The sequence below is a fragment of the Chiloscyllium plagiosum genome, unplaced genomic scaffold (genome assembly GCF_037043375.1).
Source record: "Chiloscyllium plagiosum isolate Xiang-an unplaced genomic scaffold, Cpla_swu_hap1 HiC_scaffold_17, whole genome shotgun sequence".
NCBI lineage: Eukaryota > Metazoa > Chordata > Chondrichthyes > Orectolobiformes > Hemiscylliidae > Chiloscyllium > Chiloscyllium plagiosum.
Window position 1 is genome coordinate 48003092 of NW_028270155.1, and position 16839 is coordinate 48019930.

The following is a 16839-nucleotide window of genomic DNA, read 5'->3' on the forward strand; positions in this document are numbered from 1 at the left end:
TCAGCTGATTCTGTTCACTCTACGTGCTATCACAAAACGTTTGGAGGCAATGGATACTGCAAAGGCAATGGATCTTTACAACATTACGGTAATGGCACTGACGATTTGTGTTCCTGAATTTGTCACTCCCTTAGCCAGCTCAACTAGAGAGTTGGCTAGGCGACAACTGCAACTTTGGCTGCGTGCTGGACCCAGATCGGGACTCCCAGTGATGTTGGCAAGATGGGGCAGAGGAGCTGGGGCCTCCCAGGCCATGGGCTGCACTTGGAACAGGGAGTCATTGCTGCCTGGAAACCGGAACACCTTATAGAAGTATTGGGGACCTTAAGAAAACCCAGAGCCATGTTTGACAAGAAAGATTGTAAAGTCGAACATTATTTCCTTTTTCTCTGCCTTTTTATTTTTCTGTCAATTGAACAGAAGATGAAACTCTGTTTAAGTAATTTCTTTTATTGCATTTTGTGATCCAAATTGGTACCGGATTGTGGTGACAAAATACGTTTCTCTGTATTTTCCCAAAAACATGTAAAATAAAATCATTCGTTCATTCATTCATTTATTCATTCAGTCATTCATTCATTCAAGGCTCAAGTCAGGAATGTGATGGAATACTTCCAGTTGCCTGGATGAGTGAAGCTTCAATAACACTCAAAAAGCTTGAACAAGTCAGACCAAAGCAGTCCACTTGATTGGTGCCACAGCCACAAACACCCACTCCCTCCATTACCCACATTCAGTAACAGCAGTGTGCACTATCTACAACATGTATTGCAGAAATTCACCAAAGATCCATAGACAGCACCTTTCAAACCCACAACCATTTTCAACTAGAAGGACAAGGGAAGGGCAGCAGATACATGGGAATATCACCATCTGAAGTCCCCCTCCAAACCACTGCCCATCCTGACTTGGAAATATATCACCGTTCCTTCATTATTTTGGGTCAAAATCCTGAAATTCCCTCCCAAAGGGTATTGTGGGACCACCTACAGCACATGTCATTCAATAAGGTAGCTCACCACCACTTTCTCAAGGGCAACTATGGACCGTCAATGAAAGCTTAACAACCAGTGATGCTCACTCCCCACAATCATAGAATTCCTACAGTGTGGAAACAGGCTCTTCAGCCCAACAAATCCACACTGACCCGCCAAAGAGTGACCCACCCAGACCCATTCCCCTATTACTCTATATTTACTCCTGACTAATACACCTAAACTACACATTCCTGAACACTATGGGAAATTTAGCTTGGCCAATTCACCTAACCTGCACAACTTTGGATTGTGGGAGGATACCGGAACACCCAGAGGAAACCCACGGAGTCATGGGAAGAATTTGCAAATTCCACATAGGCAGTCAACAGAGGGTAGTATCTGTTCGCTGGCGTTGTGAGGCAGCAGTGCTAACCACTGAGCCACCGTGCCACAGTCCAGCTTCAATGCTTTTATTTCCAAACTGGACAATTCACGGGTGATTTTTTTATACAATCATGCGAAACTTCCAGAAAGGTGTGAATTGAACAGAAGATACCGATCTGATTCCAGTCATTTCGATGGCACGTTCAATTCAGTTTAGACTGAGCCTTGTTTATTAATGTTTTTGTGAGCTCGGCTCAACCTGTGGTCAGATAATCATTGTGGCTATGTAAGTCAATGCTTTTCCCTTTATCTGAAACCATTTTAGATGATAAAGGTTCCCAGGTATTAAAAAAATCAGATCATAGAAGCCAAAAATTGATGGCCTGTTTTTATCACCATCATAACAAATGTACATTATTAAAGGAATTATAGAATCCAAATTTCCCAGGGCCTAATAAAAAATAATTGAATGCCTCAAATCATATTTCTCATAAACATCTATCCATATCTTTCTGCTAACAAATACTCTCCTCACTGCAACCCTCTTTGACATAACCTCAATATGCTGTAAGTAACACTGTGGTATAGCTACTGTTACTTTAAAATGATTAAAATTAACTTTGGTCTTAAATATATAAAAACAATAGAAGGAGTAAAAATATTCCTTCAATATACCACCTTTTGATTTATGTTGTACAGGTTCTAGCTACTAAATTCTTTTTAAAAATTTGCGAACGTATTTATATAGACCAACTAAAATGGGATTAAACATATCCTGCAGATCTCAGGCTGAATAGCTAAAATCTCAAAGACGTTTTCAAGGTGACAGAAAACATTTCACCAAATGTAACCTTTAAATTTAGTATGGTTATTTGTTTGTTCCAAGTCGCTACAGATAACCACCATTTCTTTACACAAAGCATGAGCACAAAGCTGCCATAATCAATTACACTGTCTTTTGAATCAAATTTGAACAAGAAAATTGAATCCTATTTATTTGAGTGTGGAGGTTCTGCACAGTCAAAAATCAAGATCAAAGTATTAAAGTATTTAAGCCACCAAAGAAGATAATGTGATGATGGCAGAGGAAGCAGCTGTGTGGCTGAATTGCAAAAAAAGTAAAAAGACCAGAAGAAGTGCAAACTGCTTAGCTCCATGTCACTTGGTCTTCTGCCTGCTCACTTGATTTGTTCTCGATCTTTCTCAATTTAGTTCAATCTTCATGGCTCCATAGTTGCACAAATGCATTCTCTCAAAAATAATAGCTTTCCCAACAAACATGTTGCTTTTAACACCATGAGTGGTAACCTGAAATGAAATGGTCTATGCTCCATAAGTCAAATTCTTTGCAGGAAGCTAAACCTGCAGTCAACACCAGCACTATGATCTCCATCTCAGAATCTCTGGTAAAACACAAACCTATACATCAATTAAATGCTAAACCACAACAAAGGTACACTTTCCTCACCCCACCTCCAAATAACTATGTACATCTTTTTCCTTGTCACATTAACACATACGTTAGAATAAGAACATATAATAGCAAGGCAACTAAAGATCAAGATTTTAACAATAAACACTACTTTCAATGGTAGCAGAAGGTTCGAGAAATTAAGTGGTTCTGGAAAATAGGACGTGATATTTTTTATTCATTTGCACTTAAAGTGTGGTGGTGAGTGAGTTTCATGGTGTCCAGTCCGTCATCGCCTGGGGCACATTTTCTGAATCAATCTCCGACTGCTCACCACATTAATTAGGCAACTGAGCTGTTGAAGACATTTCTTGGGAAATCACAAAAGTGCTGACTTTTGATTTTTTTTTATTCATGGGATGTGAATGTCATTGGATGGCCAGCATTTTTTGTACATCCCTAGTTGCCCTTGAACCGCTGCAGTCCATGTTCTGCAGGTGCATCCACAATGATATTAGGGAGGGAGCTCCAGAATTTTGACACACCGACACTAAAGGAACAGCGGTATATTTCTAAGTCAGCATGATGAAAGACTTGGAGAACAGCTTGCAAATGGTGGTGGTGTTCCCATGCATCTGCTGCACTTGTCCTCCTAGATTGTAGTGGTCATAGGTTTGCAAGGTGCCATTAAAGGAATCTTAGATAATTTCTGCTATGCATCCTGTAGGTGGTACACCCTGCTGCTATTGAGCAGCTTACATGCACTGGCAATGTATTTATAGCCCAGCTGCATTTCACATAAAATGCTGCAAGCTAGCCTGAAAGTTTCTCAAAGGAAAGATAAACTAGCTCCATGTTCCAGGACAAGGATCTAGAGATGCTAGTGGACAGACTGTGGAGGGAAGAACTATTCTTACCCTGCTGAATGTCAAAGGAAGCCACATTATTGGTTCGAACCAGCCTGGCTGACATTACAGTATGGGTCAGTGCTGTGCCCCCAGTCAAAAGGATTTAGGGCAATACTACAAGAAGGTCAATAATTTTCTGTGCTCCATAAGGGTAATTGTATCCATCTTCTCTTTGTTATCTCAAACTGACAGGACCAGCACTCACTTTGATTCTGCCGCTGCACACTCACCTTGCCAAGGCTCAAGGATAACTCTCAGTATTCCATGCATCATGTAGACTCAGGAGCTCACACCCATTCCATTCTCCAAGGTGACTAACCCTTCATACCATCAGTTCTTTACTCACAGAAGGTCAGCACTCCCACCTCTCTGGCCATGCTATTTCCCAAGAAACATGACTAACAGCTCAGTTGACATCCCACCACTTCTCCTGCTTATCTATGACCACTAACAGTTATTGCGACAATTTCCTTCATAAAGGGTAAAGGGGAAAATTCGAAACATTTTTCGAGACTTCCAGATCTGATTTTTTTCATTCATCTCTATTTTGTTACCATACTTGCCACTGTTCTCACTCACTCAAAGGGAAAGTCCCATTCCTATGGGATATTTTAAAATTGAACTTAACTGGGCAAAGTCGAGGTACAGTGTCAGAAAAATAGCAGTTCCTTTTCCATGAATTTATTTTTACATTTATTGTACTTGGATATTTTTATCTTTAAGCACTGTTTTCCAAGTGTTTTTTTTTACCTTTATGTTCTCCGGTTACTTGTTACTTTATTACATGCACCAGTAATTCCAGCAAAAATTATCAAGCAATATAACAGGTTTATGAAGTATTGAGAAAAATACATGAACCACTGCTGATGAAGGGTTCTAGAATATCAGCAAAGACCCATTAAAGTGACTCATCTGCTGGAATTTTCCAGTTTGGTTGGTGATGGACAGAACATCCAGTCACCCCTTACAAGGTGAATATTATTAGGGAACAGAACTAGGTGCTTCTGGTAGGGTAGGAAGACTTCTCACAAGATGATCAAGACTGAGCTAGCACTCTTGGCCTCTGGGGAATAGCTAAGGTTTCTAAACATATGCCTGTTTGCTCCCTTTGCCCATTCACCAGATAAGGGCGTAACTGGCTAGCCCGGTATTTACTGTCCATCCCTTATTGCCCAGAGAGCAATTAAGGGTCAACCACATTGATGTGGATCTGGAGCCACATATAGGCCAGACCGAGTAAGGATGGTAGTTTCCTTCCAATAGGGCATCAGTGGACCAGTTGGGTTTTTCCCAAACAATCAATAATGTTTTCATGGTCAATATTAGATTCATAATTCCAGACTTTTTCAATGAATTCAAAATCCATCATCTACCACGGCAGGATTTCAACTGTGACCCTAGAACATTACCTGGGTCTCAGAATTAACAGTTCAGTGATAATACCACCAGACCTTGTTTCCTGTTAAGTGGTGAAGGGTCTTGCAGGAGTACTATCTGCAGTTGTAATGCTTTCAACTCACTGCTCCAAACTAGGTGCCTTTCCGCTACCTTGTCAATTGTAGCAGAAAGAGCTTTGTGTTTTCGAGATGGTGGGTGAGTTGGTGGGATGGGGCAAGCAGAAACAGTCAGCTCAAAACCATTCCGCCTGCTGAGATTAGATCCTATGGATTTTCAAGGCTGTCAACAGTTCAGAAAGCAATACCGCTGATATCATGGAATGGAAAAAAACTCAGTGAATTATTCATATCCTTCAGTAATACACACACAAACACATTTGAAAGGACAATGCAGTAAGATTATCCAGCTGCATGAGCTGCAAAGCTTATTTTCACTGAATGGAAATAACTGTGATTTTATATAATTTGGGAACCTCCAAACAGAATTGCACAACAGTTTATTTTCCCAGGGTGTATTTTCCACTGCAACCTCATGAAGGATCCTGTGCTTTTAAAGTCTGTAATTCATTAGACAGACCCTAAATGAAATGCAAAGTGAAAAGGGAAACTGAAAAGGGAAACAGGGAAAGAACACTTACCCTTCTGGTTTATAAGGAAACGGGTACAAACAGAGATTTGATAACTAAAACTTATGGACAGACTGAACCTGACCAAAAGATGTACAAGGATACAAATCAATCCACACTGGGCAATTGTAGTTGATGAATCCAGTGGCACAGTACTGGCAAGCTGAAGGCCAGTTAGTTTAATATCTGTCCATGGAAGAATGCTGGAATCAAGCAGAGTCTACATAGTTTTATGAAAGGGGAATTATGTCTTACTAATATATTAGATTTGTTTGAGGAAGTAACAAAAAGGATGGAGAATGGGGACTTGAATTTCCAACCTGCATTCAATGATGTACCTCTTCAATATTACTGCATCTAAAGGGAACTCCTGGCATAGGGTTTATTGGTGTGGATAAAGGATTGGTTAAATAATAGGAAGAAGCAGGTCAGAATAAAAAGGTAATTTTCTTGTTGGCAAGTTGTAATGTGTGGAGTGCCACAAGATTAGGGCTGGGGCCTCAACTATTTACAATCTACGTGAATGCCTTTGATAAAGAGTAGAAGCTAAGCTTGCCAAATTTGCTAATGACATAAAGAAAACCAGGAAAGTAAATTATGAATGGGATGTAAGGAGATTGCAAAGAGGTATAGGTTACGCGACAGTGCAAAATTTGTCAGATGGAGCATATGTGGGAAAACGTGAACTTGTCCATTTTGACAGAAAGAATAGAAAAGCAGCATTTTTTTTAAATGGAGAGAGATTGCAGAACTAGGAGATCAAACTGATTTGGATGTCCTGGATCATGGATCACAAAAATATTCGTATGTGGGGATTAATTAGAAAGGCAAGTGGAACATCTTTGCCAACTGCAAGGGAAATGCTAATATAAAATTAGGGGTGAATAGCTGCAGTTGTACAGGGCTTTGGTCATGCCACACTATGGTTTACAGTTTACGTCTCTTTATTTAAGAAAGGACATTGTTAAGATGTTCAGAGAAGGTTCAGTCAATGGATTCCCTGCATAGGGCTGGATACCTAATGAGGAAAGATTAGACTGTAACTATTGGTATTGAGAAGAATGAAAGATGATCTTATGGAAATATACAAGATCCTGAAGGAACTTGACAGGATGCTGTGAGAATATTCCTCCTCATGGGAGTGGTTTGAACTAAAGGCACAATTTAAAAAATAAGCTGCCTCCCATTTAAAATTGAGATAAGAACAATTCCTCCTCTCAACGGTCACGATCCTGCAGAATTCTCTTCCCAGAGAGTGGTGAATGCAAGGCCATTGATTATTTTTTAAGGTTGAATTAGATAGATTCTTAATTGACAAAGAAGCCAAAGGACATTGGCATGGATAAGCCGGTAGAAAAATGGAGTTAAGGCCATAATCAGATCAGCCAAGACCTTATCAATAGCGCAGACTTGAGGGGCAAAATGGCCTACTCCTCTCCTAATTCAGATCGTTGTATATATGTTCATATAACATTCAATGTGGACTTGACTTCTATAGTAAAACATATTCCATTTTAAATCATCAAATTTTAATTCTTTTATAGTTAAAAAAACCTCAGATTCCAGATTTCTTACATTTAAAAAAGGTGACTGGTCTCTTTTGAGATCATAATATCTCCAAGGGTGGACTCTTGTGTCTTCCCCTATGGCGAGTTGGGTACCAGGGCATTTAATTGATTAGGACATTTGCAGCCATTCCCACCTCTACCTCCAATTAGATCTGAGGTGGGAAAGCCCATAGATGGTCTTTTCATCATACCACTCATTGAGCACTTTAAATAGAGAATTAATTAATTAAGGGTCACATCGTGTTGCCACTGGTACAAACCCGATGGGATACAGGAGGCTCACCATATAAGAAGAAAATGCTGACATGTTAGTGTGGATCTTTCCTTGATCCTCAGCTCGAGGTGGATGTAATACCCTCAGCTACACTGGCACCACCCCCCACCTTTTCCTCCGCTACATCGATGATTGTACTGGCGCTACCTCGTGCTCCCACGAGGAGGTTGAACAGTTCATCCACTTTACTACCACCTTCCACCCTGACCTCAAATTTACCTGGACCGTCTCAGACTCCTCCCTCCCCTTCCTAGACCTCTCCATTTCTATCTCGGCCGACCGACTCAACACAGACATTTACTACAAACCGACCGACTCCCACAGTTACCTTGATTACACCTCCTCTCACCCTGCCCCCTGTAAAAACTCCATCCCATATTCCCAATTCCTTTGCCTCCGCCGCATCTGCTCCCAGGAGGACCAGTTCCACTACCGAACTACCCAAACGGCCTCCTTCTTCAAAGACCGCAATTTCCCCTCCGACATGGTTGACGATGCTCTCCACCACATCTCCTCCACTTCCCGCTCCTCCGCCCTTGAACCCCGCCCCTCCAATCGCCACCAGGACAGAACTTCACTGGTCCTCACCTACCACCCCACCAACCTCCGGATACATCGTATCATCCTCCGTCATTTCCGCCACCTCCAACAGACCCCACCAACAGGGATATATTTCCCTCCCCATCCCTATCAGCGTTCCGGAGAGACCACTCCTTCTGCGACTCCCTCGTCAGGTCCACATACCCCACCAACCCAACCTCCACTCCCGGCACTTTCCCCTGCAACCGCAAGAAGTGCAAAACTTGCACCCACACCTCCCCCCTTACCTCCATCCAAGGCCCCAATGGATCCTTCCATATCTGTCACAAATTCACCTGCACCTCCATACATCCGTTGCACCCAATGGGGTCTCCTCTACATTGGGGAGACAGGCCGCCTACTTGCGGAACGTTTCAGGAACACCTCTGGGACACCCGCACCAATCAACCCAACCGCCCCGTGGCTGAACACTTTAACTCCCCCTCCCACTCCGCCAAGGACATGCAGGTCCTTGGCCTCCTCCATCGCCAGACCCTGACCACACGACGCTTGGAGGAAGAGTGCCTCATCTTCCGTTTAGGAACCCTCCAACCACGCGAGATGAATGTAGATTTTTCCAGCTTCCTCATTTCCCCTCCCCCCACCTTATATCAGTCCCAACCCCCGGATTCAGCACCGCCCTCTGACCTGCAATCTTCTTCCCGACCTCTCCGCCCCCACCCCCTCTCTGGCCTATCACTCTCACCCTCACCTGCTTCCACCTATCATATTCCCAGCGCCCCTCCCCAAATTCCCTCCCCGCTACCCTTTATCTTTTCATCATACCACTCATTGAGTTAAAGTGCTCAATGAGTGGTATGATGAAAAGACCATCTATGGGCTTTCCCACCTCAGATCTAATTGGAGGTAGAGGTGGGAATGGCTGCAAATGTCCTAATCAATTAAATGCCCTGGTACCCAACTCGCCATAGGGGAAGACACAAGAGTCCACCCTTGGAGATATTATGATCTCAAAAGAGACCAGTCACCTTTTTTAAATGTAAGAAATCTGGAATCTGAGGTTTTTTTAACTATAAAAGAATTAAAATTTGATGATTTAAAATGGAATATGTTTTACTATAGAAGTCAAGTCCACATTGAATGTTATATGAACATATATACAACGATCTGAATTAGGAGAGGAGTAGGCCATTTTGCCCCTCAAGTCTGCGCTATTGATAAGGTCTTGGCTGATCTGATTATGGCCTTAACTCCATTTTTCTACCGGCTTATCCATGCCAATGTCCTTTGGCTTCTTTGTCAATTAAGAATCTATCTAATTCAACCTTAAAAAATAATCAATGGCCTTGCATTCACCACTCTCTGGGAAGAGAATTCTGCAGGATCGTGACCGTTGAGAGGAGGACTTGTTCTTATCTCAATTTTAAATGGGAGGCAGCTTATTTTTTAAATTGTGCCTTTAGTTCAAACCACTCCCATGAGGAGGAATATTCTCACAGCATCCTGTCAAGTTCCTTCAGGATCTTGTATATTTCCATAAGATCATCTTTCATTCTTCTCAATTCCTGAAGAAGGGCCTGTGCCCGAAACGTCGAATCTCCTGTTCCCTGGATGCTGCCTGACCTGCTGTGCTGTTCCAGCAATAAAGTTTCAACTTTGATCTCCAGCATCTGCAGACCTCACTTTCTCCATTAAGAAACAAAAAGACAGATACTACAGGTGTTGGAAATATGAAATAAATGGTGTAAATATTCAGCAGAGACAGTATCTGTGGATAGGGAAACAGATACTGCCTGGCTTGCTGAATGTTTCCAGCATTTTATTAACTGAATTCAATTTGGGACATGTTTTACATTTCGTCTTTTGGTGCAATGAAACATCTCTATTATGACTTCAATATCCTTATTCTCTGGCATCATTTGTTCTGGTCTGGCAGTCACTCCTGTGATTGAACATTTTTGATGATGTTGGAGGTCAATGTTTCTGAACCTGCATCAGAGCAGAAGCCTCAGCATTTGCTGAAATAGCCTTAATGGTGAAAAGAACAATTTCATTTTCGCCAATGTGAAGTTAAGTAGAAATAAATTAGCATAAAAAGTCATGCTGTGGATGTGAAATCATTCAGTGAACAAACCTGCCTCCATAACCAAAAAAAAATCAAATTTAGCCACTTTGAATTTTATTTCAGGAATGTTAAACTTTGCTGAAATTACACCAGAAGTGAGCAGGAGAAATGACAATCATTTTAATAAATAACACCCCTTTGCAACCTTGTCGTCAACATCCAGAGATTAGCACTGAACCGCATCAGTCATATAAATACCGTGGCTACAAGGGCAGGTCAGAAACCCGAGTATTTGTGGCGAGTGACTCAATGTCTAACAATTCTTCTCCACCATTTAAAAGGCATAAATCTTGAATGTGATGGAATATAACAATTAATAAGCTTAATTAATTCCACACATGATTGATACCCCATCCATTGCCATAGATATTCACTCCTATCGTCGCCAAGGTGTAGCGTCTTCCAACTATAAGATGTACTGCAGCATCTCACCAAGCTTCTTTCAATATGATCTTCTAACTTGTGGCTGCTATCATCTCGAGGAACAAGGCTCAAGGGAACACCACAATCGTGTGAACAGGTGAAAAGAGGTGAATCAGCTGCCCTCTTTTGAACGTTCTCTGTTGGTCACAACAAAAGTTTGCACTCTTTTTAGCAGGAAGACATAGCTTTTGCCAAGTGAAATGTAGTTAACTATTTTTACTGCAAACAATAAGAAGCTAATGAGCACAGCAGGTCAGGCAGCATTCGAGAAGCAGGAGAGTCGATATTTTGGGTATAAACTCTTCATCAGGAATGAAGGGCATCAAGAATGAACTCCTGATGAAGAGCTTATGCTTGAAATATTGATTCTCCTGCTCCTCGGATGCTGTCTGACCTGCTGTGCTTTTCCAACACCCCCCCTCGATACTGATCTCCAGCATCTGCAGTTCTCACTTTCTCCTGATAAGAAGCTAATCACAAGGTTTTCTTAACTGAAAGAAAGAGTAATTTTATTACTTGCTAAAAATAGTAAAAACATTGCGCCAAACATATGGCATTTGTGCAGTAATTTGGTCCCTCACAAACATACAAACACTGACATAGGCACTAAGTTGAAATAGAATAATATTCAGTATAAAGAAAATTAAAGAGCACACAGCATAGAGGCCTTTGGGTGTATTTAAGGCACAAGATTTTGATCTGAGAAGACAATTGGTCAGTTGGTTTCTCGAATGAGTAATGAATTATTTTAAAATGTTATTTTTTAAAAATTCTCAGTTACTTGATGCTTCATTCCAAACAGTGCTATTAAATGGGGTGCTTGCTTCTTGAGTCAGAGCACCTTCTCAGCCTGGGTTCAGTTCTGCATTCGTAAATTCATCTCTACTAGTCTGACAAAAAGAGCCCCTTAAATTAGTAGGTCGCTTGTCTACTCTTTGATTGTTGAGGTTACGTTTCAGGGTTGATAATTTTAGGAAGTATTTTATCTCCAACGTGTGAGGATAGTGTAAATCAAGTAGGAAATTGGGACTTTTTCCAGTTTCCAATGGAGTCTAGCTGACTGGTTTCATTGCCTGTGGAGACAACAGTAACCTCAGACTGTCCTTGCTCCAGTCCATGCTGGTTTTATGAAACTTGGCCAACCTGAGGCCACTTTAAGTCAACAATTTGGTCTTATTTTAAAACAGTCCCCAACCAGAAAAGCCCCATCTATTAAATTAATTAATGGAATTCAAAGATCAATAGTCCACATTTTACATAATCGGACAAGCTACAAATCTCTCCCCAAGTCACACACCATTCTGATTCAGAACTATATTGTCTTTCCTTCATAATCGCCAGGTCAACATACTGAAACACTGTGAGTGTACCTATACCATGTGGACTGCAGCAGATCAATAAAACAACAATGACAACCTTCTGAAGAGCAACTTGAGATTGACAATAAGTATTGAACTGTGAAGTTCACCTCCCATGAAAAAGGATTTATGAAATGTTTCATTCTTTTGCAACAGAAGTAAAGGACATGAGCCACAAAATTTGAATGTAGACAATTTGCATTGATGGTGCTATTGGTGCCATTTTAGATCCAAACTGGCATCCAGGAGGGCCACACATATTTGTGGTGTTGGCCATTTCAGGTGCCATGTTAGTAAGGCACTACAGTACAGACAGAGAGATTGTGTTCTGGCAAAATACAGAGTAAGCAGATTGTGACACCAGTCAACTTGTAGCATTGATTTGAATGCAAAGGTGTTATTTTTGGAATTACTGCTCCTGTTAACAACTGTACTTCCCATAAGTCCAAAGGACAACTAATCAACACAAGATCAGTTTTCTATCCTTTTGTTAATTTAGCATTCATGTTACTATTGCATCTTTTTATCTCATGGGCACTAGTTTGCTAACAAACCTAATATCTGATACTTTACTAAAGTTCATGCACGCTATCAACTGCTCTGGCTTCATTCATTGCCTGTTCCCAATCTCATCAAAAAATTGAATCAGGTTAGTCAAACATGATTTTCCCTTAACACATCAATGTTGGCTCTCTTTTGTTAGGCTAGACTTGTCAAAGTTAATTTTCGACCTGAATATTATTTCTGAAAGCTTCCTCATTCTCAACATTAAAATGACTGAAACATAATTGACAGTTTTACCCTTCACTCATCTGAGAACAAAGGCATAACACTCACAACTTCCTAGTCCGCTGTTTCTGAGGATTATTAGGAGATCGTTCCTTTCCTCACTCCTAGGCTGACTTATCTGTTTAAAGTACTACCAGCCTCTCTAGTATCTCCTCCTTATTTGTTTTTATCTTACCCATTTCTCTGGCACCACCCTCACTTATTGTCACTTTATCGCTCCTGACAAACATCAATACAAAGCATTCATTTAGTACCTCAGTTGAGCCTAGTTCCACAACGTTTTACTCTAATAGATCTGACCATTCCTTTGACGATGCAACCTTTCACTGTTAAGCCTATGGGTTACCTCCAGACTCCCTCTTCTGTCAGCCAAAAGCTATTCATGTGCTGTCTCGACTACCTTAAGTTTTTTTTAAAATTCTGCACCACAAAGATTGGTGCTGGATCCACTACCTTTTGTCATTTACATAAAGGATTTGAATATGAGCATAAGAGGTATAAGTTAGTAAGTTTGCAGATTAACACCAAATTAGAGGTGCAGTGGACAGCGAAGGAGGTTACCTCAGAGTACAACGGGATCTTGGTCAAATGGGTTAATGGGCCGAGGAGTGGCAGATGGAGTTTAATTTAGATAAATGTGAGGTGCTGCACTTTGGAAAGACCAGGCCTTATACATTTAGTGGTAAGGTTCTGGGGAGTATTACTGAACAAAGAGACCTTGGAATGCAGGTACATAGTTCCTTGAAAGTGTACTCTCAGATAGATAGGACACTGAAGAAGGTGTTTGGTACGCTTTCAGAGCATTGATTATAGGAGTTCGGAGGTCATGTTGTGGCTATACAGAACATTGGTTAGGCCATGTTTGGAATATTGTGTGCAATTCTGGTCTCCCTCCTATAGGAAGGATGTTGTGAAACTTGAAAGGGTTCAGAAAAGATTTACAAGGATGTTGCTAGGGTTGGAGGGTTTGAGCTATAGGGAGAGGTTGAATAGGCTGGGGCTGTTTTCCCTGGAGCATTGGAGGCTGAGGGGTGACCTTATGGAGATTTATAAAATCATGAAGGGCACGGAAAGAGTAAATAGACAATTTTTTTTCCCTGGGGTGAGGGAATCCAGAATTAGAGGGCATAGGTTTAGGGTGATAGGGGAAAGTTATAAAAGAGACCTAAGGAGCAAGGTTTTCACACAAAGTGTGGTACGTGTATGGAATGAGCTGCCAGAGAAAGTGGTGGAGGCTGATACAATTGCAACATTTAAAAGGCATCTGGCTGGGTACATGGTTAGGAAGGTTTGGAGGGATATGGGCCAAGTGCCGGTAAATGGCACTAGATTAATTTAGGGTATCCAGTCGGCATGGATGAGTTGGACCAGAGGATCTGTTTCCCTGCTGTACATCTCTATGGCTCTATAACTGTATGACTATACCTTTTATGTTCAGCCTTATTCTCCCTTGCTACACATCCCCTCTTCTACTTCATCCTAATGGAGTGACTTCCCCTTTGATGACCACAGTTCACCATTACATGGCTTTCTGCCACCCTTCGACTCAGACTCACATGGACCAGATCCATGCACAATTTGCTGAAATTGGTTCTCTATCACTTTAAATATTTTCATTCTCAATTGTTCCTTGTGTTTCTCCCTAATCAATCTAAACCTTATAATATGAAGAAGAAATTTGTGAAATATGCTTCTCCATCTCCATGTAACCCATTTCTTTCTCCAGCATTAGATCTGTCAATTCATCCTCTCCTGTCGGGCAGGAGACATAGTAATCGTGAAACATCTCCTCAACAGTCTTTTGAAATTCCTCTTCTTCTCTGCCCTTAACACAATCACTGTCCCATACCTGGAGATTTATGGTTTTTACGTCTCTCCATAATTTTATAGACAATAGGTGCAGGAATAGGCCATTCTGCCCTTCGAGCCTGCACCACCATTCACTATGATCATGGCTGATCATCCTTAATCAGTATCCTGTTCCTGCCTTATCTCCATAACCCTTGATTCCACTATCCTTGAGAAGATTTGTAGGTCGGGTGCTCGTTGCTGTGGTTCTGATCACCGAGCTGGAAGTTTTTGTTGCAAACGTTTCGTCCCCTGTCAAGGTGACATCCTCAGTGCTTGGGAGCCTCCTGTGAAGCGCTTCTGTGGTGTTTCCTCCGGCATTTATAGTGGCCTGTCCCTGCCGCTTCCGGTTGTCAGTTTCAGCTGTCCAATACACACAAACGAAGTTGCATCAAGACACTATTCAAAAGGGCCACAACACACTGCAGCACACCAGAACTGCAAAAAGAGGAAGAGGAACACCTATACAAGGTATTCGCCAAAAACGGATATCCTCGCAATTTCATCAACAGATGCCTAAGGGAAAGACAACGGAATGAGGACATGCTGCAACCCAAAGGACTAGCCACACTACCATACATCAAGAACATCTCTGAACTGACAGCCAGACTACTGCGACCACTAGGACTCATAACAGCACACAAACCAACAGCCACACTCAGACAACAACTCACCAGAACGAAGGACCCGATACCCAGCATGAGCAAAACTAATGTAGTGTACAAAATCCCATGCAAGGACTGCACAAAACACTATATAGGACAAACAGGAAGACAGCTAACGATCCGCATCCACGAACATCAACTAGCCACGAAACGACACGACCAGCTATCCCTAGTAGCCACACACGCAGACGACAAGCAACATGAATTCGACTGGGACAACACTACCATTATAGGGCAAGCCAAACAAAGAACAGCCAGGGAATTCCTAGAAGTATGGCACTTATCCACAAACTTCATCAACAAACACATCGACCTGGACCAATATACCGGCCACTACAGCGGACAGCTGAAACTGACAACCGGAAGCGGCAGGGACAGGTCACTATAAATGCCGGAGGAAACACCACAGAAGCGCTTCACAGGAGGCTCCCAAGCACTGAGGATGTCACCTAGACAGGGGACGAAACGTTTGCAACAAAAACTTCCAGCTCGGCGAACAGAACCACAGCATCCTTGAGAGCTCTATCCAACTCTTTCTTAAACAAATCCAGAGACTGGGCCTCCACTGCCCTCTGGGGCAGAGCATTCCACACACCCACCACTCTCTGGATGAAGAAGTTTCGCCTCATCTTTGTCCTAAATGGCCTACTCCTTATTTTTAAGCTGTGTCCTCTGGTTCGGGACTCTCCCATCAGCAGAAACATGTTTCCTGTCTCCAGAATGTCCAATCCTTTAATAATCTTATACGTCTCAATACGTCTCTCACTCTTCTAAACTCAAGGGTATACAAGCCCAGTCACTCCAGTCTTTCAACATAAGATAGTCCCGCCATTCCAGGAATTGACCTCGTGAACTTACGCTGCACTCCCTCAATAGCCAGAATGTCTTTCCTCAAATTTGGAGACCAGAACTGCACACAATATTCCAGGTGCGGTCTCACCAGAGCCCTGTACAGCTTCAGAAGAACCTCTTTGCTTCTATTCTCAATTCCTCTTGTTATGAAGGCCAGCATGCTATTAGCTTTCTTCACTACCTGCTGTACCTGCATGCTTGCCTTCATTGACTGGTGTACAAGAACACCATTTACTGCAAATTTGTTTCTCTATTTTCTTCCCATTGTTTGTGGCCTAAAATAAATCTGGAAAGAAGCAGAATAATTCCTGTGTTGCTTTTTAATTCTGACCAAATAGCGAATGCAAGAACCATTATTAGCACTACCATATAAAACAAACAAGGAAATACACTTGTGATTTGAAATTGATGAATTCAATGATAAGGTTGTACAGTGTCTTACTGGTGGATGAAATGGTGTTTCTTGACCTTCTACTGTGCTTCATAGGAACGTTGTGGAGACCAAGGGCAGAGAGGACAAATTGGGAGTGGGGTGGGAGTTAAAACGGCAAGCAACCAGAAACTCAAGCAAATTGCATATGTGTACAAGAAAAATTACTACCTGATTTGTGCTTGATCTCTCCAATGTACAGGAGATCACTTTATTTGCAGTGAATATTGATAGCTGTCTGCCGAACAAGATTTCAAATCTGTA